Genomic DNA, 24,903 nt, shown 5'->3' on the forward strand with positions numbered 1-24,903 from the left:
AAAAGCGAGTTGACAAATGGAGCTCAGGGGCACTGCAATTCACAAACCTGCAGAGTTAGAAATGATGACTCTCGTCCACAAATATATTGAGGGAAGGCAACGAAGAGGATTTGAAAGCAAGGCAGAATTGCAGGAAACAGATTTCAGGAGGTCGATTCGACTCGCCTTGAAAGCACATGAAAAGCGGCAAAGCGTTGACAATGATGCCCTTGGCCAAAAAGGGCGTATGCGTTTTTTCCTGAATATATTCAGGAAAAAACGCATACGCCCTTTTTGGCCAACCAAGCAAGCCGGAAAGGCAAATCGGCGCTACAAAGAAGTCTCGCTTGCCAGCGGTCAAAAGGGCCATGCTGAAAAAAGTGTAAAAACCAGAAATGCAGGACAGGCCATGGAGACACGGGAGCCTTGCTACGCTGATGGGCGGGATGGAAATTGCCAACAGCCACTCTGGAGAAGTGTACGCTGCGTCCTGAAACATGGAATAGACACAGCTGAGAGAGCATAGGGCACTTCCACTCATGGGCGTAGAAATCGGGAAACCTAAAAATCAACACGACACAGGCACCCCAAAGTTTAGGGCTGCTCTGTTTCCAAGAACCTCCACTTCGGTACACCTTAAATATCCCAGGAAACAGAAAAATGGATAAAGAAGTTGTGGTACTTATGCACAATGGAATATCACTCAGCCATGAAATCAGTGTCATAAGGCTAGTAGCAGCATGATGAGTGGATTTAGGGACGATGACTCTAAGTGAAGTAAGTCACACAGAAAAGGACGCTTATCCTAAGATATCACTGATAGAGGGAATGTCAACATCGCTACACCTGAACTGAATTCCAAAGCAGAACAGAGTCACACATTTAGAAAACACACTATGGCTGCTTAACGGGAAAGGTGAGGCGGGGCGATGCATAAAACAAGGGTTTGAAATTAGCTCAGATACCGTTCCACAAGCCAAATATGTAATAGACAAGACCTACTCCCTGCTCAGTGAACTGGACTCAACACCCCCTATTCACCGCCCAAGAATATATCTGACTAGGAAGAGTCTTAAAACCTATGTATTGATATCTCTCTGGAAGTGAATCAAGAGGGTGTAAAGCGGCATAAACACAGCAGGGAAAAGCAGCTAAACCCCATTATAAAAATAGATTACTTAAAAAAAAAAACCCCAGAAAACAAAGACAGTGAAAGAGAGAGACATTCTTACAAAATCCGTTCAGGGGCTCTGATGCAACCTGGATTGACCATATCTAGACCCACAGCTGGATGAGACATAAGGCTGGACACTCTTGGGGCTGAGAGGATTGGTGAGGTTGGGTGAGCAAACGCAGACCCTTTAAAGTAATACTGCGTGGTACCCATGCCATGGGTCCCAAATCTCCAGGTTCAAGGGCATCTTCCTACATCGAAAACATGCCTGGGAAACCCAGAAGATGGTACACCGTGTGATCGGGAAAGGTTTCTAAAACGCACCTCATTTCTCCTCTCCTTGTGCTCGGGTTCGCCATTCCAGCCGCTTCACTAACAATCTCCCTACTTGGAGAATCAGCACCGTTGACCTCCTGTTTCGTACAGGTCGCAATTTGTCCTGAGGATGAACGGGAAGAGGGGGAACCAATGAGAGACTAGCTCTAGGTGTTGGGACAGGCACAGGTCACTCTATTTTCCCATCAGGAAGAAGAATGAACCACAGGCTCAGCCTGCCCCCCGGAACCAGAATAGGGCCTGAAGCAATCCTGCGCTTTTGCGGCCAGCTCCCAAAAAAGCGAGTTGACAAATGGAGCTCAGGGGCACTGCAATTCACAAACCTGCAGAGTTCGAAATGATGACTCTCGTCCACAAATATATTGAGGGAAGGCAACGAAGAGGATTTGAAAGCAAGGCAGAATTGCAGGAAACAGATTTCAGGAGGTCGATTCGACTCGCCTTGAAAGCACATGAAAAGCGGCAAAGCGTTGACAATGATGCCCTTGGCCAAAAAGGGCGTATGCGTTTTTTCCTGAATATATTCAGGAAAAAACGCATACGCCCTTTTTGGCCAACCAAGCAAGCCGGAAAGGCAAATCGGCGCTACAAAGAAGTCTCGCTTGCCAGCGGTCAAAAGGGCCATGCTGAAAAAAGTGTAAAAACCAGAAATGCAGGACAGGCCATGGAGACACGGGAGCCTTGCTACGCTGATGGGCGGGATGGAAATTGCCAACAGCCACTCTGGAGAAGTGTACGCTGCGTCCTGAAACATGGAATAGACACAGCTGAGAGAGCATAGGGCACTTCCACTCATGGGCGTAGAAATCGGGAAACCTAAAAATCAACACGACACAGGCACCCCAAAGTTTAGGGCTGCTCTGTTTCCAAGAACCTCCACTTCGGTACACCTTAAATATCCCAGGAAACAGAAAAATGGATAAAGAAGTTGTGGTACTTATGCACAATGGAATATCACTCAGCCATGAAATCAGTGTCATAAGGCTAGTAGCAGCATGATGAGTGGATTTAGGGACGATGACTCTAAGTGAAGTAAGTCACCCAGAAAAGGACGCTTATCCTAAGATATCACTGATAGAGGGAATGTCAACATCGCTACACCTGAACTGAATTCCAAAGCAGAACAGAGTCACACATTTAGAAAACACACTATGGCTGCTTAACGGGAAAGGTGAGGCGGGGCGATGCATAAAACAAGGGTTTGAAATTAGCTCAGATACCGTTCCACAAGCCAAATATGTAATAGACAAGACCTACTCCCTGATCAGTGAACTGGACTCAACACCCCCTATTCACCGCCCAAGAATATATCTGACTAGGAAGAGTCTTAAAACCTATGTATTGATATCTCTCTGGAAGTGAATCAAGAGGGTGTAAAGCGGCATAAACACAGCAGGGAAAAGCAGCTAAACCCCATTATAAAAATAGATTACTTAAAAAAAAAACCCCAGAAAACAAAGACAGTGAAAGAGAGAGACATTCTTACAAAATCCGTTCAGGGGCTCTGATGCAACCTGGATTGACCATATCTAGACCCACAGCTGGATGAGACATAAGGCTGGACACTCTTGGGGCTGAGAGGATTGGTGAGGTTGGGTGAGCAAACGCAGACCCTTTAAAGTAATACTGCGTGGTACCCATGCCATGGGTCCCAAATCTCCAGGTTCAAGGGCATCTTCCTACATCGAAAACATGCCTGGGAAACCCAGAAGATGGTACACCGTGTGATCGGGAAAGGTTTCTAAAACGCACCTCATTTCTCCTCTCCTTGTGCTCGGGTTCGCCATTCCAGCCGCTTCACTAACAATCTCCCTACTTGGAGAATCAGCACCGTTGACCTCCTGTTTCGTACAGGTCGCAATTTGTCCTGAGGATGAACGGGAAGAGGGGGAACCAATGAGAGACTAGCTCTAGGTGTTGGGACAGGCACAGGTCACTCTATTTTCCCATCAGGAAGAAGAATGAACCACAGGCTCAGCCTGCCGCCCGGAACCAGAATAGGGCCTGAAGCAATCCTGCGCTTTTGCGGCCAGCTCCCAAAAAAGCGAGTTGACAAATGGAGCTCAGGGGCACTGCAATTCACAAACCTGCAGAGTTCGAAATGATGACTCTCGTCCACAAATATATTGAGGGAAGGCAACGAAGAGGATTTGAAAGCAAGGCAGAATTGCAGGAAACAGATTTCAGGAGGTGGTTTCGACTCGCCTTGAAAGCACATGAAAAGCGGCAAAGCGTTGACAATGATGCCCTTGGCCAAAAAGGGCGTATGCGTTTTTTCCTGAATATATTCAGGAAAAAACGCATACGCCCTTTTTGGCCAACCAAGCAAGCCGGAAAGGCAAATCGGCGCTACAAAGAAGTCTCGCTTGCCAGCGGTCAAAAGGGCCATGCTGAAAAAAGTGTAAAAACCAGAAATGCAGGACAGGCCATGGAGACACGGGAGCCTTGCTACGCTGATGGGCGGGATGGAAATTGCCAACAGCCACTCTGGAGAAGTGTACGCTGCGTCCTGAAACATGGAATAGACACAGCTGAGAGAGCATAGGGCACTTCCACTCATGGGCGTAGAAATCGGGAAACCTAAAAATCAACACGACACAGGCACCCCAAAGTTTAGGGCTGCTCTGTTTCCAAGAACCTCCACTTCGGTACACCTTAAATATCTCAGGAAACAGAAAAATGGATAAAGAAGTTGTGGTACTTATGCACAATGGAATATCACTCAGCCATGAAATCAGTGTCATAAGGCTAGTAGCAGCATGATGAGTGGATTTAGGGACGATGACTCTAAGTGAAGTAAGTCACACAGAAAAGGACGCTTATCCTAAGATATCACTGATAGAGGGAATGTCAACATCGCTACACCTGAACTGAATTCCAAAACAGAACAGAGTCACACATTTAGAAAACACACTATGGCTGCTTAACGGGAAAGGTGAGGCGGGTCGATGCATAAAACAAGGGTTTGAAATTAGCTCACATACCGTTCCACAAGCCAAATATGTAATAGACAAGACCTACTCCCTGCTCAGTGAACTGGACTCAACACCCCCTATTCACCGCCCAAGAATATATCTGAATAGGAAGAGTCTTTAAACCTATGTATTGATATCTCTCTGGAAGTGAATCAAGAGGGTGTAAAGCGGCATAAACACAGCAGGGAAAAGCAGCTAAACCCCATTATAAAAATAGATTACTTAAAAAAAAAACCCCAGAAATCAAAGACAGTGAAAGAGAGAGAAATTCTTACAAAATCCGTTCAGGGGCTCTGATGCAACCTGGATTGACCATATCTAGACCCACAGCTGGATGAGACATAAGGCTGGACACTCTTGGGGCTGAGAGGATTGGTGAGGTTGGGTGAGCAAACGCAGACCCTTTAAAGTAATACTGCGTGGTACCCATGCCATGGGTCCCAAATCTCCAGGTTCAAGGGCATCTTCCTACATCGAAAACATGCCTGGGAAACCCAGAAGATGGTACACCGTGTGATCGGGAAAGGTTTCTAAAACGCACCTCATTTCTCCTCTCCTTGTGCTCGGGTTCGCCATTCCAGCCGCTTCACTAACAATCTCCCTACTTGGAGAATCAGCACCGTTGACCTCCTGTTTCGTACAGGTCGCAATTTGTCCTGAGGATGAACGGGAAGAGGGGGAACCAATGAGAGACTAGCTCTAGGTGTTGGGACAGGCACAGGTCACTCTATTTTCCCATCAGGAAGAAGAATGAACCACAGGCTCAGCCTGCCCCCCGGAACCAGAATAGGGCCTGAAGCAATCCTGCGCTTTTGCGGCCAGCTCCCAAAAAAGCGAGTTGACAAATGGAGCTCAGGGGCACTGCAATTCACAAACCTGCAGAGTTCGAAATGATGACTCTCGTCCACAAATATATTGAGGGAAGGCAACGAAGAGGATTTGAAAGCAAGGCAGAATTGCAGGAAACAGATTTCAGGAGGTGGTTTCGACTCGCCTTGAAAGCACATGAAAAGCGGCAAAGCGTTGACAATGATGCCCTTGGCCAAAAAGGGCGTATGCGTTTTTTCCTGAATATATTCAGGAAAAAACGCATACGCCCTTTTTGGCCAACCAAGCAAGCCGGAAAGGCAAATCGGCGCTACAAAGAAGTCTCGCTTGCCAGCGGTCAAAAGGGCCATGCTGAAAAAAGTGTAAAAACCAGAAATGCAGGACAGGCCATGGAGACACGGGAGCCTTGCTACGCTGATGGGCGGGATGGAAATTGCCAACAGCCACTCTGGAGAAGTGTACGCTGCGTCCTGAAACATGGAATAGACACAGCTGAGAGAGCATAGGGCACTTCCACTCATGGGCGTAGAAATCGGGAAACCTAAAAATCAACACGACACAGGCACCCCAAAGTTTAGGGCTGCTCTGTTTCCAAGAACCTCCACTTCGGTACACCTTAAATATCTCAGGAAACAGAAAAATGGATAAAGAAGTTGTGGTACTTATGCACAATGGAATATCACTCAGCCATGAAATCAGTGTCATAAGGCTAGTAGCAGCATGATGAGTGGATTTAGGGACGATGACTCTAAGTGAAGTAAGTCACACAGAAAAGGACGCTTATCCTAAGATATCACTGATAGAGGGAATGTCAACATCGCTACACCTGAACTGAATTCCAAAACAGAACAGAGTCACACATTTAGAAAACACACTATGGCTGCTTAACGGGAAAGGTGAGGCGGGTCGATGCATAAAACAAGGGTTTGAAATTAGCTCACATACCGTTCCACAAGCCAAATATGTAATAGACAAGACCTACTCCCTGCTCAGTGAACTGGACTCAACACCCCCTATTCACCGCCCAAGAATATATCTGAATAGGAAGAGTCTTTAAACCTATGTATTGATATCTCTCTGGAAGTGAATCAAGAGGGTGTAAAGCGGCATTAACACAGCAGGGAAAAGCAGCTAAACCCCATTATAAAAATAGATTACTTAAAAAAAAAAAACCCCAGAAAACAAAGACAGTGAAAGAGAGAGACATTCTTACAAAATCCGTTCAGGGGCTCTGATGCAACCTGGATTGACCATATCTAGACCCACAGATGGATGAGACATAAGGCTGGACACTCTTGGGGCTGAGAGGATTGGTGAGGTTGGGTGAGCAAACGCAGACCCTTTAAAGTAATACTGCGTGGTACCCATGCCATGGGTCCCAAATCTCCAGGTTCAAGGGCATCTTCCTACATCGAAAACATGCCTGGGAAACCCAGAAGATGGTACACCGTGTGATCGGGAAAGGTTTCTAAAACGCACCTCATTTCTCCTCTCCTTGTGCTCGGGTTCGCCATTCCAGCCGCTTCACTAACAATCTCCCTACTTGGAGAATCAGCACCGTTGACCTCCTGTTTCGTACAGGTCGCAATTTGTCCTGCGGATGAACGGGAAGAGGGGGAACCAATGAGAGACTAGCTCTAGGTGTTGGGACAGGCACAGGTCACTCTATTTTCCCATCAGGAAGAAGAATGAACCACAGGCTCAGCCTGCCCCCCGGAACCAGAATAGGGCCTGAAGCAATCCTGCGCTTTTGCGGCCAGCTCCCAAAAAAGCGAGTGGACAAATGGAGCTCAGGGGCACTGCAATTCACAAACCTGCAGAGTTAGAAATGATGACTCTCGTCCACAAATATATTGAGGGAAGGCAACGAAGAGGATTTGAAAGCAAGGCAGAATTGCAGGAAACAGATTTCAGGAGGTCGATTCGACTCGCCTTGAAAGCACATGAAAAGCGGCAAAGCGTTGACAATGATGCCCTTGGCCAAAAAGGGCGTATGCGTTTTTTCCTGAATATATTCAGGAAAAAACGCATACGCCCTTTTTGGCCAACCAAGCAAGCCGGAAAGGCAAATCGGCGCTACAAAGAAGTCTCGCTTGCCAGCAGTCAAAAGGGCCATGCTGAAAAAAGTGTAAAAACCAGAAATGCAGGACAGGCCATGGAGACACGGGAGCCTTGCTACGCTGATGGGCGGGATGGAAATTGCCAACAGCCACTCTGGAGAAGTGTACGCTGCGTCCTGAAACATGGAATAGACACAGCTGAGAGAGCATAGGGCACTTCCACTCATGGGCGTAGAAATCGGGAAACCTAAAAATCAACACGACACAGGCACCCCAAAGTTTAGGGCTGCTCTGTTTCCAAGAACCTCCACTTCGGTACACCTTAAATATCTCAGGAAACAGAAAAATGGATAAAGAAGTTGTGGTACTTATGCACAATGGAATATCACTCAGCCATGAAATCAGTGTCATAAGGCTAGTAGCAGCATGATGAGTGGATTTAGGGACGATGACTCTAAGTGAAGTAAGTCACACAGAAAAGGACGCTTATCCTAAGATATCACTGATAGAGGGAATGTCAACATCGCTACACCTGAACTGAATTCCAAAACAGAACAGAGTCACACATTTAGAAAACACACTATGGCTGCTTAACGGGAAAGGTGAGGCGGGGCGATGCATAAAACAAGGGTTTGAAATTAGCTCACATACCGTTCCACAAGCCAAATATGTAATAGACAAGACCTACTCCCTGCTCAGTGAACTGGACTCAACACCCCCTATTCACCGCCCAAGAATATATCTGAATAGGAAGAGTCTTTAAACCTATGTATTGATATCTCTCTGGAAGTGAATCAAGAGGGTGTAAAGCGGCATAAACACAGCAGGGAAAAGCAGCTAAACCCCATTATAAAAATAGATTACTTAAAAAAAAAACCCCAGAAATCAAAGACAGTGAAAGAGAGAGAAATTCTTACAAAATCCGTTCAGGGGCTCTGATGCAACCTGGATTGACCATATCTAGACCCACAGCTGGATGAGACATAAGGCTGGACACTCTTGGGGCTGAGAGGATTGGTGAGGTTGGGTGAGCAAACGCAGACCCTTTAAAGTAATACTGCGTGGTACCCATGCCATGGGTCCCAAATCTCCAGGTTCAAGGGCATCTTCCTACATCGAAAACATGCCTGGGAAACCCAGAAGATGGTACACCGTGTGATCGGGAAAGGTTTCTAAAACGCACCTCATTTCTCCTCTCCTTGTGCTCGGGTTCGCCATTCCAGCCGCTTCACTAACAATCTCCCTACTTGGAGAATCAGCACCGTTGACCTCCTGTTTCGTACAGGTCGCAATTTGTCCTGAGGATGAACGGGAAGAGGGGGAACCAATGAGAGACTAGCTCTAGGTGTTGGGACAGGCACAGGTCACTCTATTTTCCCATCAGGAAGAAGAATGAACCACAGGCTCAGCCTGCCCCCCGGAACCAGAATAGGGCCTGAAGCAATCCTGCGCTTTTGCGGCCAGCTCCCAAAAAAGCGAGTGGACAAATGGAGCTCAGGGGCACTGCAATTCACAAACCTGCAGAGTTAGAAATGATGACTCTCGTCCACAAATATATTGAGGGAAGGCAACGAAGAGGATTTGAAAGCAAGGCAGAATTGCAGGAAACAGATTTCAGGAGGTCGATTCGACTCGCCTTGAAAGCACATGAAAAGCGGCAAAGCGTTGACAATGATGCCCTTGGCCAAAAAGGGCGTATGCGTTTTTTCCTGAATATATTCAGGAAAAAACGCATACGCCCTTTTTGGCCAACCAAGCAAGCCGGAAAGGCAAATCGGCGCTACAAAGAAGTCTCTCTTGCCAGCAGTCAAAAGGGCCATGCTGAAAAAAGTGTAAAAACCAGAAATGCAGGACAGGCCATGGAGACACGGGAGCCTTGCTACGCTGATGGGCGGGATGGAAATTGCCAACAGCCACTCTGGAGAAGTGTACGCTGCGTCCTGAAACATGGAATAGACACAGCTGAGAGAGCATAGGGCACTTCCACTCATGGGCGTAGAAATCGGGAAACCTAAAAATCAACACGACACAGGCACCCCAAAGTTTAGGGCTGCTCTGTTTCCAAGAACCTCCACTTCGGTACACCTTAAATATCTCAGGAAACAGAAAAATGGATAAAGAAGTTGTGGTACTTATGCACAATGGAATATCACTCAGCCATGAAATCAGTGTCATAAGGCTAGTAGCAGCATGATGAGTGGATTTAGGGACGATGACTCTAAGTGAAGTAAGTCACACAGAAAAGGACGCTTATCCTAAGATATCACTGATAGAGGGAATGTCAACATCGCTACACCTGAACTGAATTCCAAAACAGAACAGAGTCACACATTTAGAAAACACACTATGGCTGCTTAACGGGAAAGGTGAGGCGGGGCGATGCATAAAACAAGGGTTTGAAATTAGCTCACATACCGTTCCACAAGCCAAATATGTAATAGACAAGACCTACTCCCTGCTCAGTGAACTGGACTCAACACCCCCTATTCACCGCCCAAGAATATATCTGAATAGGAAGAGTCTTTAAACCTATGTATTGATATCTCTCTGGAAGTGAATCAAGAGGGTGTAAAGCGGCATAAACACAGCAGGGAAAAGCAGCTAAACCCCATTATAAAAATAGATTACTTAAAAAAAAAAACCCCAGAAATCAAAGACAGTGAAAGAGAGAGAAATTCTTACAAAATCCGTTCAGGGGCTCTGATGCAACCTGGATTGACCATATCTAGACCCACAGCTGGATGAGACATAAGGCTGGACACTCTTGGGGCTGAGAGGATTGGTGAGGTTGGGTGAGCAAACGCAGACCCTTTAAAGTAATACTGCGTGGTACCCATGCCATGGGTCCCAAATCTCCAGGTTCAAGGGCATCTTCCTACATCGAAAACATGCCTGGGAAACCCAGAAGATGGTACACCGTGTGATCGGGAAAGGTTTCTAAAACGCACCTCATTTCTCCTCTCCTTGTGCTCGGGTTCGCCATTCCAGCCGCTTCACTAACAATCTCCCTACTTGGAGAATCAGCACCGTTGACCTCCTGTTTCGTACAGGTCGCAATTTGTCCTGAGGATGAACGGGAAGAGGGGGAACCAATGAGAGACTAGCTCTAGGTGTTGGGACAGGCACAGGTCACTCTATTTTCCCATCAGGAAGAAGAATGAACCACAGGCTCAGCCTGCCGCCCGGAACCAGAATAGGGCCTGAAGCAATCCTGCGCTTTTGCGGCCAGCTCCCAAAAAAGCGAGTTGACAAATGGAGCTCAGGGGCACTGCAATTCACAAACCTGCAGAGTTAGAAATGATGACTCTCGTCCACAAATATATTGAGGGAAGGCAACGAAGAGGATTTGAAAGCAAGGCAGAATTGCAGGAAACAGATTTCAGGAGGTCGATTCGACTCGCCTTGAAAGCACATGAAAAGCGGCAAAGCGTTGACAATGATGCCCTTGGCCAAAAAGGGCGTATGCGTTTTTTCCTGAATATATTCAGGAAAAAACGCATACGCCCTTTTTGGCCAACCAAGCAAGCCGGAAAGGCAAATCGGCGCTACAAAGAAGTCTCGCTTGCCAGCAGTCAAAAGGGCCATGCTGAAAAAAGTGTAAAAACCAGAAATGCAGGACAGGCCATGGAGACACGGGAGCCTTGCTACGCTGATGGGCGGGATGGAAATTGCCAACAGCCACTCTGGAGAAGTGTACGCTGCGTCCTGAAACATGGAATAGACACAGCTGAGAGAGCATAGGGCACTTCCACTCATGGGCGTAGAAATCGGGAAACCTAAAAATCAACACGACACAGGCACCCCAAAGTTTAGGGCTGCTCTGTTTCCAAGAACCTCCACTTCGGTACACCTTAAATATCTCAGGAAACAGAAAAATGGATAAAGAAGTTGTGGTACTTATGCACAATGGAATATCACTCAGCCATGAAATCAGTGTCATAAGGCTAGTAGCAGCATGATGAGTGGATTTAGGGACGATGACTCTAAGTGAAGTAAGTCACACAGAAAAGGACGCTTATCCTAAGATATCACTGATAGAGGGAATGTCAACATCGCTACACCTGAACTGAATTCCAAAACAGAACAGAGTCACACATTTAGAAAACACACTATGGCTGCTTAACGGGAAAGGTGAGGCGGGGCGATGCATAAAACAAGGGTTTGAAATTAGCTCAGATACCGTTCCACAAGCCAAATATGTAATAGACAAGACCTACTCCCTGCTCAGTGAACTGGACTCAACACCCCCTATTCACCGCCCAAGAATATATCTGACTAGGAAGAGTCTTAAAACCTATGTATTGATATCTCTCTGGAAGTGAATCAAGAGGGTGTAAAGCGGCATAAACACAGCAGGGAAAAGCAGCTAAACCCCATTATAAAAATAGATTACTTAAAAAAAAAACCCCCAGAAAACAAAGACAGTGAAAGAGAGAGACATTCTTACAAAATCCGTTCAGGGGCTCTGATGCAACCTGGATTGACCATATCTAGACCCACAGCTGGATGAGACATAAGGCTGGACACTCTTGGGGCTGAGAGGATTGGTGAGGTTGGGTGAGCAAACGCAGACCCTTTAAAGTAATACTGCGTGGTACCCATGCCATGGGTCCCAAATCTCCAGGTTCAAGGGCATCTTCCTACATCGAAAACATGCCTGGGAAACCCAGAAGATGGTACACCGTGTGATCGGGAAAGGTTTCTAAAACGCACCTCATTTCTCCTCTCCTTGTGCTCGGGTTCGCCATTCCAGCCGCTTCACTAACAATCTCCCTACTTGGAGAATCAGCACCGTTGACCTCCTGTTTCGTACAGGTCGCAATTTGTCCTGAGGATGAACGGGAAGAGGGGGAACCAATGAGAGACTAGCTCTAGGTGTTGGGACAGGCACAGGTCACTCTATTTTCCCATCAGGAAGAAGAATGAACCACAGGCTCAGCCTGCCCCCCGGAACCAGAATAGGGCCTGAAGCAATCCTGCGCTTTTGCGGCCAGCTCCCAAAAAAGCGAGTTGACAAATGGAGCTCAGGGGCACTGCAATTCACAAACCTGCAGAGTTAGAAATGATGACTCTCGTCCACAAATATATTGAGGGAAGGCAACGAAGAGGATTTGAAAGCAAGGCAGAATTGCAGGAAACAGATTTCAGGAGGTCGATTCGACTCGCCTTGAAAGCACATGAAAAGCGGCAAAGCGTTGACAATGATGCCCTTGGCCAAAAAGGGCGTATGCGTTTTTTCCTGAATATATTCAGGAAAAAACGCATACGCCCTTTTTGGCCAACCAAGCAAGCCGGAAAGGCAAATCGGCGCTACAAAGAAGTCTCGCTTGCCAGCGGTCAAAAGGGCCATGCTGAAAAAAGTGTAAAAACCAGAAATGCAGGACAGGCCATGGAGACACGGGAGCCTTGCTACGCTGATGGGCGGGATGGAAATTGCCAACAGCCACTCTGGAGAAGTGTACGCTGCGTCCTGAAACATGGAATAGACACAGCTGAGAGAGCATAGGGCACTTCCACTCATGGGCGTAGAAATCGGGAAACCTAAAAATCAACACGACACAGGCACCCCAAAGTTTAGGGCTGCTCTGTTTCCAAGAACCTCCACTTCGGTACACCTTAAATATCCCAGGAAACAGAAAAATGGATAAAGAAGTTGTGGTACTTATGCACAATGGAATATCACTCAGCCATGAAATCAGTGTCATAAGGCTAGTAGCAGCATGATGAGTGGATTTAGGGACGATGACTCTAAGTGAAGTAAGTCACACAGAAAAGGACGCTTATCCTAAGATACCACTGATAGAGGGAATGTCAACATCGCTACACCTGAACTGAATTCCAAAACAGAACAGAGTCACACATTTAGAAAACACACTATGGCTGCTTAACGGGAAAGGTGAGGCGGGGCGATGCATAAAACAAGGGTTTGAAATTAGCTCAGATACCGTTCCACAAGCCAAATATGTAATAGACAAGACCTACTCCCTGCTCAGTGAACTGGACTCAACACCCCCTATTCACCGCCCAGGAATATATCTGACTAGGAAGAGTCTTAAAACCTATGTATTGATATCTCTCTGGAAGTGAATCAAGAGGGTGTAAAGCGGCATAAACACAGCAGGGAAAAGCAGCTAAACCCCATTATAAAAATAGATTACTTAAAAAAAAAAAACCCCAGAAAACAAAGACAGTGAAAGAGAGAGACATTCTTACAAAATCCGTTCAGGGGCTCTGATGCAACCTGGATTGACCATATCTAGACCCACAGCTGGATGAGACATAAGGCTGGACACTCTTGGGGCTGAGAGGATTGGTGAGGTTGGGTGAGCAAACGCAGACCCTTTAAAGTAATACTGCGTGGTACCCATGCCATGGGTCCCAAATCTCCAGGTTCAAGGGCATCTTCCTACATCGAAAACATGCCTGGGAAACCCAGAAGATGGTACACCGTGTGATCGGGAAAGGTTTCTAAAACGCACCTCATTTCTCCTCTCCTTGTGCTCGGGTTCGCCATTCCAGCCGCTTCACTAACAATCTCCCTACTTGGAGAATCAGCACCGTTGACCTCCTGTTTCGTACAGGTCGCAATTTGTCCTGAGGATGAACGGGAAGAGGGGGAACCAATGAGAGACTAGCTCTAGGTGTTGGGACAGGCACAGGTCACTCTATTTTCCCATCAGGAAGAAGAATGAACCACAGGCTCAGCCTGCCCCCCGGAACCAGAATAGGGCCTGAAGCAATCCTGCGCTTTTGCGGCCAGCTCCCAAAAAAGCGAGTTGACAAATGGAGCTCAGGGGCACTGCAATTCACAAACCTGCAGAGTTAGAAATGATGACTCTCGTCCACAAATATATTGAGGGAAGGCAACGAAGAGGATTTGAAAGCAAGGCAGAATTGCAGGAAACAGATTTCAGGAGGTCGATTCGACTCGCCTTGAAAGCACATGAAAAGCGGCAAAGCGTTGACAATGATGCCCTTGGCCAAAAAGGGCGTATGCGTTTTTTCCTGAATATATTCAGGAAAAAACGCATACGCCCTTTTTGGCCAACCAAGCAAGCCGGAAAGGCAAATCGGCGCTACAAAGAAGTCTCGCTTGCCAGCGGTCAAAAGGGCCATGCTGAAAAAAGTGTAAAAACCAGAAATGCAGGACAGGCCATGGAGACACGGGAGCCTTGCTACGCTGATGGGCGGGATGGAAATTGCCAACAGCCACTCTGGAGAAGTGTACGCTGCGTCCTGAAACATGGAATAGACACAGCTGAGAGAGCATAGGGCACTTCCACTCATGGGCGTAGAAATCGGGAAACCTAAAAATCAACACGACACAGGCACCCCAAAGTTTAGGGCTGCTCTGTTTCCAAGAACCTCCACTTCGGTACACCTTAAATATCCCAGGAAACAGAAAAATGGATAAAGAAGTTGTGGTACTTATGCACAATGGAATATCACTCAGCCATGAAATCAGTGTCATAAGGCTAGTAGCAGCATGATGAGTGGATTTAGGGACGATGACTCTAAGTGAAGTAAGTCACACAGAAAAGGACGCTTATCCTAAGATACCACTGATAGAGGGAATGTCAACATCGCTACACCTGAACTGAATTCCAAAACAGAACAGAGTCACACATTTAGAAAACACACTATGGCTGCTTAACGGGAAAGGTGAGGCGGGGCGATGCATAAAACAAGGGTTTGAAATTAGCTCAGATACCGTTCCACAAGCCAAATATGTAATAGACAAGACCTACTCCCTGCTCAGTGAACTGGACTCAACACCCCCTATTCACCGCCCAGGAATATATCTGACTAGGAAGAGTCTTAAAACCTATGTATTGATATCTCTCTGGAAGTGAATCAAGAGGGTGTAAAGCGGCATAAACACAGCAGGGAAAAGCAGCTAAACCCCATTATAAAAATAGATTACTTAAAAAAAAAACCCCCAGAAAACAAAGACAGTGAAAGAGAGAGACATTCTTACAAAATCCGTTCAGGGGCTCTGATGCAACCTGGATTGACCATATCTAGACCCACAGCTGGATGAGACATAAGGCTGGACACTCTTGGGGCTGAGAGGATTGGTGAGGTTGGGTGAGCAAACGCAGACCCTTTAAAGTAATACTGCGTGGTACCCATGCCATGGGTCCCAAATCTCCAGGTTCAAGGGCATCTTCCTACATCGAAAACATGCCTGGGAAACCCAGAAGATGGTACACCGTGTGATCGGGAAAGGTTTCTAAAACGCACCTCATTTCTCCTCTCCTTGTGCTCGGGTTCGCCATTCCAGCCGCTTCACTAACAATCTCCCTACTTGGAGAATCAGCACCGTTGACCTCCTGTTTCGTACAGGTCGCAATTTGTCCTGAGGATGAACGGGAAGAGGGGGAACCAATGAGAGACTAGCTCTAGGTGTTGGGACAGGCACAGGTCACTCTATTTTCCCATCAGGAAGAAGAATGAACCACAGGCTCAGCCTGCCCCCCGGAACCAGAATAGGGCCTGAAGCAATCCTGCGCTTTTGCGGCCAGCTCCCAAAAAAGCGAGTTGACAAATGGAGCTCAGGGGCACTGCAATTCACAAACCTGCAGAGTTAGAAATGATGACTCTCGTCCACAAATATATTGAGGGAAGGCAACGAAGAGGATTTGAAAGCAAGGCAGAATTGCAGGAAACAGATTTCAGGAGGTCGATTCGACTCGCCTTGAAAGCACATGAAAAGCGGCAAAGCGTTGACAATGATGCCCTTGGCCAAAAAGGGCGTATGCGTTTTTTCCTGAATATATTCAGGAAAAAACGCATACGCCCTTTTTGGCCAACCAAGCAAGCCGGAAAGGCAAATCGGCGCTACAAAGAAGTCTCGCTTGCCAGCGGTCAAAAGGGCCATGCTGAAAAAAGTGTAAAAACCAGAAATGCAGGACAGGCCATGGAGACACGGGAGCCTTGCTACGCTGATGGGCGGGATGGAAATTGCCAACAGCCACTCTGGAGAAGTGTACGCTGCGTCCTGAAACATGGAATAGACACAGCTGAGAGAGCATAGGGCACTTCCACTCATGGGCGTAGAAATCGGGAAACCTAAAAATCAACACGACACAGGCACCCCAAAGTTTAGGGCTGCTCTGTTTCCAAGAACCTCCACTTCGGTACACCTTAAATATCCCAGGAAACAGAAAAATGGATAAAGAAGTTGTGGTACTTATGCACAATGGAATATCACTCAGCCATGAAATCAGTGTCATAAGGCTAGTAGCAGCATGATGAGTGGATTTAGGGACGATGACTCTAAGTGAAGTAAGTCACACAGAAAAGGACGCTTATCCTAAGATACCACTGATAGAGGGAATGTCAACATCGCTACACCTGAACTGAATTCCAAAACAGAACAGAGTCACACATTTAGAAAACACACTATGGCTGCTTAACGGGAAAGGTGAGGCGGGGCGATGCATAAAACAAGGGTTTGAAATTAGCTCACATACCGTTCCACAAGCCAAATATGTAATAGACAAGACCTACTCCCTGCTCAGTGAACTGGACTCAACACCCCCTATTCACCGCCCAGGAATATATCTGACTAGGAAGAGTCTTAAAACCTATGTATTGATATCTCTCTGGAAGTGAATCAAGAGGGTGTAAAGCGGCATAAACACAGCAGGGAAAAGCAGCTAAACCCCATTATAAAAATAGATTACTTAAAAAAAAAAACCCCAGAAAACAAAGACAGTGAAAGAGAGAGACATTCTTACAAAATCCGTTCAGGGGCTCTGATGCAACCTGGATTGACCATATCTAGACCCACAGCTGGATGAGACATAAGGCTGGACACTCTTGGGGCTGAGAGGATTGGTGAGGTTGGGTGAGCAAACGCAGACCCTTTAAAGTAATACTGCGTGGTACCCATGCCATGGGTCCCAAATCTCCAGGTTCAAGGGCATCTTCCTACATCGAAAACATGCCTGGGAAACCCAGAAGATGGTACACCGTGTGATCGGGAAAGGTTTCTAAAACGCACCTCATTTCTCCTCTCCTTGTGCTCGGGTTCGCCATTCCAGCCGCTTCACTAACAATCTCCCTACTTGGAGAATCAGCACCGTTGACCTCCTGTTTCGTACAGGTCGCAATTTGTCCTGAGGATGAACGGGAAGAGGGGGAACCAATGAGAGACTAGCTCTAGGTGTTGGGACAGGCACAGGTCACTCTATTTTCCCATCAGGAAGAAGAATGAACCACAGGCTCAGCCTGCCCCCCGGAACCAGAATAGGGCCTGAAGCAATCGTGCGCTTTTGCGGCCAGCTCCCAAAAAAGCGAGTTGACAAATGGAGCTCAGGGGCACTGCAATTCACAAACCTGCAGAGTTAGAAATGATGACTCTCGTCCACAAATATATTGAGGGAAGGCAACGAAGAGGATTTGAAAGCAAGGCAGAATTGCAGGAAACAGATTTCAGGAGGTCGATTCGACTCGCCTTGAAAGCACATGAAAAGCGGCAAAGCGTTGACAATGATGCCCTTGGCCAAAAAGGGCGTATGCGTTTTTTCCTGAATATATTCAGGAAAAAACGCATACGCCCTTTTTGGCCAACCAAGCAAGCCGGAAAGGCAAATCGGCGCTACAAAGAAGTCTCGCTTGCCAGCGGTCAAAAGGGCCATGCTGAAAAAAGTGTAAAAACCAGAAATGCAGGACAGGCCATGGAGACACGGGAGCCTTGCTACGCTGATGGGCGGGATGGAAATTGCCAACAGCCACTCTGGAGAAGTGTACGCTGCGTCCTGAAACATGGAATAGACACAGCTGAGAGAGCATAGGGCACTTCCACTCATGGGCGTAGAAATCGGGAAACCTAAAAATCAACACGACACAGGCACCCCAAAGTTTAGGGCTGCTCTGTTTCCAAGAACCTCCACTTCGGTACACCTTAAATATCCCAGGAAACAGAAAAATGGATAAAGAAGTTGTGGTACTTATGCACAATGGAATATCACTCAGCCATGAAATCAGTGTCATAAGGCTAGTAGCAGCATGATGAGTGGATTTAGGGACGATGACTCTAAGTGAAGTAAGTCACACAGAAAAGGACGCTTATCCTAAGATATCACTGATAGAGGGAATGTCAACATCGCTATACCTGAACTGAATTCCAAAACAGAACAGAGTCACACATTTAGAAAACACACTATGGCTGCTTAACGGGAAAGGTGAGGCGGGGCGATGCATAAAACAAGGGTTTGAAATTAGCTCACATACCGTTCCACAAGCCAAATATGTAATAGACAAGACCTACTCCCTGCTCAGTGAACTGGACTCAACACCCCCTATTCACCGCCCAAGAATATATCTGACTAGGAAGAGTCTTTAAACCTATGTATTGATATATCTCTGGAAGTGAATCAAGAGGGTGTAAAGCGGCATAAACACAGCAGGGAAAAGCAGCTAAACCCCATTATAAAAATAGATTACTTAAAAAAAAAACTCTAGAAATCAAAGACAGTGAAAGAGAGAGACATTCTTACAAAATCCGTTCAGGGGCTCTGATGCAACCTGGATTGACCATATCTAGACCCACAGCTGGATGAGACATAAGGCTGGACACTCTTGGGGCTGAGAGGATTGGTGAGGTTGGGTGAGCAAACGCAGACCCTTTAAAGTAATACTGCGTGGTACCCATGCCATGGGTCCCAAATCTCCAGGTTCAAGGGCATCTTCCTACATCGAAAACATGCCTGGGAAACCCAGAAGATGGTACACCGTGTGATCGGGAAAGGTTTCTAAAACGCACCTCATTTCTCCTCTCCTTGTGCTCGGGTTCGCCATTCCAGCCGCTTCACTAACAATCTCCCTACTTGGAGAATCAGCACCGTTGACCTCCTGTTTCGTACAGGTCGCAATTTGTCCTGAGGATGAACGGGAAGAGGGGGAACCAATGAGAGACTAGCTCTAGGTGTTGGGACAGGCACAGGTCACTCTATTTTCCCATCAGGAAGAAGAATGAACCACAGGCTCAGCCTGCCCCCCGGAACCAGAATAGGGCCTGAAGCAATCCTGCGCTTTTGCGGCCAGCTCCCAAAAAAGCGAGTTGACAAATGGAGCTCAGGGGCACTGCAATTCACAAACCTGCAGAGTTAGAAATGATGACTCTCGTCCACAAATATATTGAGGGAAGGCAACGAAGAGGATTTGAAAGCAAGGCAGAATTGCAGGAAACAGATTTCAGGAGGTCGATTCGACTCGCCTTGAAAGCACATGAAAAGCGGCAAAGCGTTGACAATGATGCCCTTGGCCAAAAAGGGCGTATGCGTTTTTTCCTGAATATATTCAGGAAAAAACGCATACGCCCTTTTTGGCCAACCAAGCAAGCCGGAAAGGCAAATCGGCGCTACAAAGAAGTCTCGCTTGCCAGCGGTCAAAAGGGCCATGCTGAAAAAAGTGTAAAAACCAGAAATGCAGGACAGGCCATGGAGACACGGGAGCCTTGCTACGCTGATGGGCGGGATGGAAATTGCCAACAGCCACTCTGGAGAAGTGTACGCTGCGTCCTGAAACATGGAATAGACACAGCTGAGAGAGCATAGGGCACTTCCACTCATGGGCGTAGAAATCGGGAAACCTAAAAATCAACACGACACAGGCACCCCAAAGTTTAGGGCTGCTCTGTTTCCAAGAACCTCCACTTCGGTACACCTTAAATATCCCAGGAAACAGAAAAATGGATAAAGAAGTTGTGGTACTTATGCACAATGGAATATCACTCAGCCATGAAATCAGTGTCATAAGGCTAGTAGCAGCATGATGAGTGGATTTAGGGACGATGACTCTAAGTGAAGTAAGTCACACAGAAAAGGACACTTATCCTAAGATATCACTGATAGAGGGAATGTCAACATCGCTACACCTGAACTGAATTCCAAAACAGAACAGAGTCACACATTTAGAAAACACACTATGGCTGCTTAACGGGAAAGGTGAGGCGGGGCGATGCATAAAACAAGGGTTTGAAATTAGCTCACATACCGTTCCACAAGCCAAATATGTAATAGACAAGACCTACTCCCTGCTCAGTGAACTGGACTCAACACCCCCTATTCACCGCCCAGGAATATATCTGACTAGGAAGAGTCTTAAAACCTATGTATTGATATCTCTCTGGAAGTGAATCAAGAGGGTGTAAAGCGGCATAAACACAGCAGGGAAAAGCAGCTAAACCCCATTATAAAAATAGATTACTTAAAAAAAAAAAACCCCAGAAAACAAAGACAGTGAAAGAGAGAGACATTCTTACAAAATCCGTTCAGGGGCTCTGATGCAACCTGGATTGACCATATCTAGACCCACAGCTGGATGAGACATAAGGCTGGACACTCTTGGGGCTGAGAGGATTGGTGAGGTTGGGTGAGCAAACGCAGACCCTTTAAAGTAATACTGCGTGGTACCCATGCCATGGGTCCCAAATCTCCAGGTTCAAGGGCATCTTCCTACATCGAAAACATGCCTGGGAAACCCAGAAGATGGTACACCGTGTGATCGGGAAAGGTTTCTAAAACGCACCTCATTTCTCCTCTCCTTGTGCTCGGGTTCGCCATTCCAGCCGCTTCACTAACAATCTCCCTACTTGGAGAATCAGCACCGTTGACCTCCTGTTTCGTACAGGTCGCAATTTGTCCTGAGGATGAACGGGAAGAGGGGGAACCAATGAGAGACTAGCTCTAGGTGTTGGGACAGGCACAGGTCACTCTATTTTCCCATCAGGAAGAAGAATGAACCACAGGCTCAGCCTGCCCCCCGGAACCAGAATAGGGCCTGAAGCAATCCTGCGCTTTTGCGGCCAGCTCCCAAAAAAGCGAGTTGACAAATGGAGCTCAGGGGCACTGCAATTCACAAACCTGCAGAGTTCGAAATGATGACTCTCGTCCACAAATATATTGAGGGAAGGCAACGAAGAGGATTTGAAAGCAAGGCAGAATTGCAGGAAACAGATTTCAGGAGGTCGATTCGACTCGCCTTGAAAGCACATGAAAAGCGGCAAAGCGTTGACAATGATGCCCTTGGCCAAAAAGGGCGTATGCGTTTTTTCCTGAATATATTCAGGAAAAAACGCATACGCCCTTTTTGGCCAACCAAGCAAGCCGGAAAGGCAAATCGGCGCTACAAAGAAGTCTCGCTTGCCAGCGGTCAAAAGGGCCATGCTGAAAAAAGTGTAAAAACCAGAAATGCAGGACAGGCCATGGAGACACGGGAGCCTTGCTACGCTGATGGGCGGGATGGAAATTGCCAACAGCCACTCTGGAGAAGTGTACGCTGCGTCCTGAAACATGGAATAGACACAGCTGAGAGAGCATAGGGCACTTCCACTCATGGGCGTAGAAATCGGGAAACCTAAAAATCAACACGACACAGGCACCCCAAAGTTTAGGGCTGCTCTGTTTCCAAGAACCTCCACTTCGGTACACCTTAAATATCCCAGGAAACAGAAAAATGGATAAAGAAGTTGTGGTACTTATGCACAATGGAATATCACTCAGCCATGAAATCAGTGTCATAAGGCTAGTAGCAGCATGATGAGTGGATTTAGGGACGATGACTCTAAGTGAAGTAAGTCACACAGAAAAGGACGCTTATCCTAAGATATCACTGATAGAGGGAATGTCAACATCGCTATACCTGAACTGAATTCCAAAACAGAACAGAGTCACACATTTAGAAAACACACTATGGCTGCTTAACGGGAAAGGTGAGGCGGGGCGATGCATAAAACAAGGGTTTGAAATTAGCTCACATACCGTTCCACAAGCCAAATATGTAATAGACAAGACCTACTCCCTGCTCAGTGAACTGGACTCAACACCCCCTATTCACCGCCCAAGAATATATCTGACTAGGAAGAGTCTTAAAACCTATGTATTGATATCTCTCTGGAAGTGAATCAAGAGGGTGTAAAGCGGCATAAACACAGCAGGGAAAAGCAGCTAAACCCCATTATAAAAATAGATTACTTAAAAAAAAAAAACCCCAGAAAACAAAGACAGTGAAAGAGAGAGACATTCTTACAAAATCCGTTCAGGGGCTCTGATGCAACCTGGATTGACCATATCTAGACCCACAGCTGGATGAGACATAAGGCTGGACACTCTTGGGGCTGAGAGGATTGGTGAGGTTGGGTGAGCAAACGCAGACCCTTTAAAGTAATACTGCGTGGTACCCATGCCATGGGTCCCAAATCTCCAGGTTCAAGGGCATCTTCCTACATCGAAAACATGCCTGGGAAACCCAGAAGATGGTACACCGTGTGATCGGGAAAGGTTTCTAAAACGCACCTCATTTCTCCTCTCCTTGTGCTCGGGTTCGCCATTCCAGCCGCTTCACTAACAATCTCCCTACTTGGAGAATCAGCACCGTTGACCTCCTGTTTCGTACAGGTCGCAATTTGTCCTGAGGATGAACGGGAAGAGGGGGAACCAATGAGAGACTAGCTCTAGGTGTTGGGACAGGCACAGGTCACTCTATTTTCCCATCAGGAAGAAGAATGAACCACAGGCTCAGCCTGCCCCCCGGAACCAGAATAGGGCCTGAAGCAATCCTGCGCTTTTGCGGCCAGCTCCCAAGAAAGCGAGTTGACAAATGGAGCTCAGGGGCACTGCAATTCACAAACCTGCAGAGTTAGAAATGATGACTCTCGTCCACAAATATATTGAGGGAAGGCAACGAAGAGGATTTGAAAGCAAGGCAGAATTGCAGGAAACAGATTTCAGGAGGTCGATTCGACTCGCCTTGAAAGCACATGAAAAGCGGCAAAGCGTTGACAATGATGCCCTTGGCCAAAAAGGGCGTATGCGTTTTTTCCTGAATATATTCAGGAAAAAACGCATACGCCCTTTTTGGCCAACCAAGCAAGCCGGAAAGGCAAATCGGCGCTACAAAGAAGTCTCGCTTGCCAGCGGTCAAAAGGGCCATGCTGAAAAAAGTGTAAAAACCAGAAATGCAGGACAGGCCATGGAGACACGGGAGCCTTGCTACGCTGATGGGCGGGATGGAAATTGCCAACAGCCACTCTGGAGAAGTGTACGCTGCGTCCTGAAACATGGAATAGACACAGCTGAGAGAGCATAGGGCACTTCCACTCATGGGCGTAGAAATCGGGAAACCTAAAAATCAACACGACACAGGCACCCCAAAGTTTAGGGCTGCTCTGTTTCCAAGAACCTCCACTTCGGTACACCTTAAATATCCCAGGAAAGAGAAAAATGGATAAAGAAGTTGTGGTACTTATGCACAATGGAATATCACTCAGCCATGAAATCAGTGTCATAAGGCTAGTAGCAGCATGATGAGTGGATTTAGGGACGATGACTCTAAGTGAAGTAAGTCACACAGAAAAGGACGCTTATCCTAAGATATCACTGATAGAGGGAATGTCAACATCGCTATACCTGAACTGAATTCCAAAACAGAACAGAGTCACACATTTAGAAAACACACTATGGCTGCTTAACGGGAAAGGTGAGGCGGGGCGATGCATAAAACAAGGGTTTGAAATTAGCTCACATACCGTTCCACAAGCCAAATATGTAATAGACAAGACCTACTCCCTGCTCAGTGAACTGGACTCAACACCCCCTATTCACCGCCCAAGAATATATCTGACTAGGAAGAGTCTTTAAACCTATGTATTGATATATCTCTGGAAGTGAATCAAGAGGGTGTAAAGCGGCATAAACACAGCAGGGAAAAGCAGCTAAACCCCATTATAAAAATAGATTACTTAAAAAAAAAACTCCAGAAATCAAAGACAGTGAAAGAGAGAGACATTCTTACAAAATCCGTTCAGGGGCTCTGATGCAACCTGGATTGACCATATCTAGACCCACAGCTGGATGAGACATAAGGCTGGACACTCTTGGGGCTGAGAGGATTGGTGAGGTTGGGTGAGCAAACGCAGACCCTTTAAAGTAATACTGCGTGGTACCCATGCCATGGGTCCCAAATCTCCAGGTTCAAGGGCATCTTCCTACATCGAAAACATGCCTGGGAAACCCAGAAGATGGTACACCGTGTGATCGGGAAAGGTTTCTAAAACGCACCTCATTTCTCCTCTCCTTGTGCTCGGGTTCGCCATTCCAGCCGCTTCACTAACAATCTCCCTACTTGGAGAATCAGCACCGTTGACCTCCTGTTTCGTACAGGTCGCAATTTGTCCTGAGGATGAACGGGAAGAGGGGGAACCAATGAGAGACTAGCTCTAGGTGTTGGGACAGGCACAGGTCACTCTATTTTCCCATCAGGAAGAAGAATGAACCACAGGCTCAGCCTGCCGCCCGGAACCAGAATAGGGCCTGAAGCAATCCTGCGCTTTTGCGGCCAGCTCCCAAAAAAGCGAGTTGACAAATGGAGCTCAGGGGCACTGCAATTCACAAACCTGCAGAGTTAGAAATGATGACTCTCGTCCACAAATATATTGAGGGAAGGCAACGAAGAGGATTTGAAAGCAAGGCAGAATTGCAGGAAACAGATTTCAGGAGGTCGATTCGACTCGCCTTGAAAGCACATGAAAAGCGGCAAAGCG

This window comes from Eubalaena glacialis, chromosome 8, assembly GCF_028564815.1.
Source record: "Eubalaena glacialis isolate mEubGla1 chromosome 8, mEubGla1.1.hap2.+ XY, whole genome shotgun sequence".
NCBI classification, from domain to species: Eukaryota; Metazoa; Chordata; class Mammalia; order Artiodactyla; family Balaenidae; genus Eubalaena; species Eubalaena glacialis.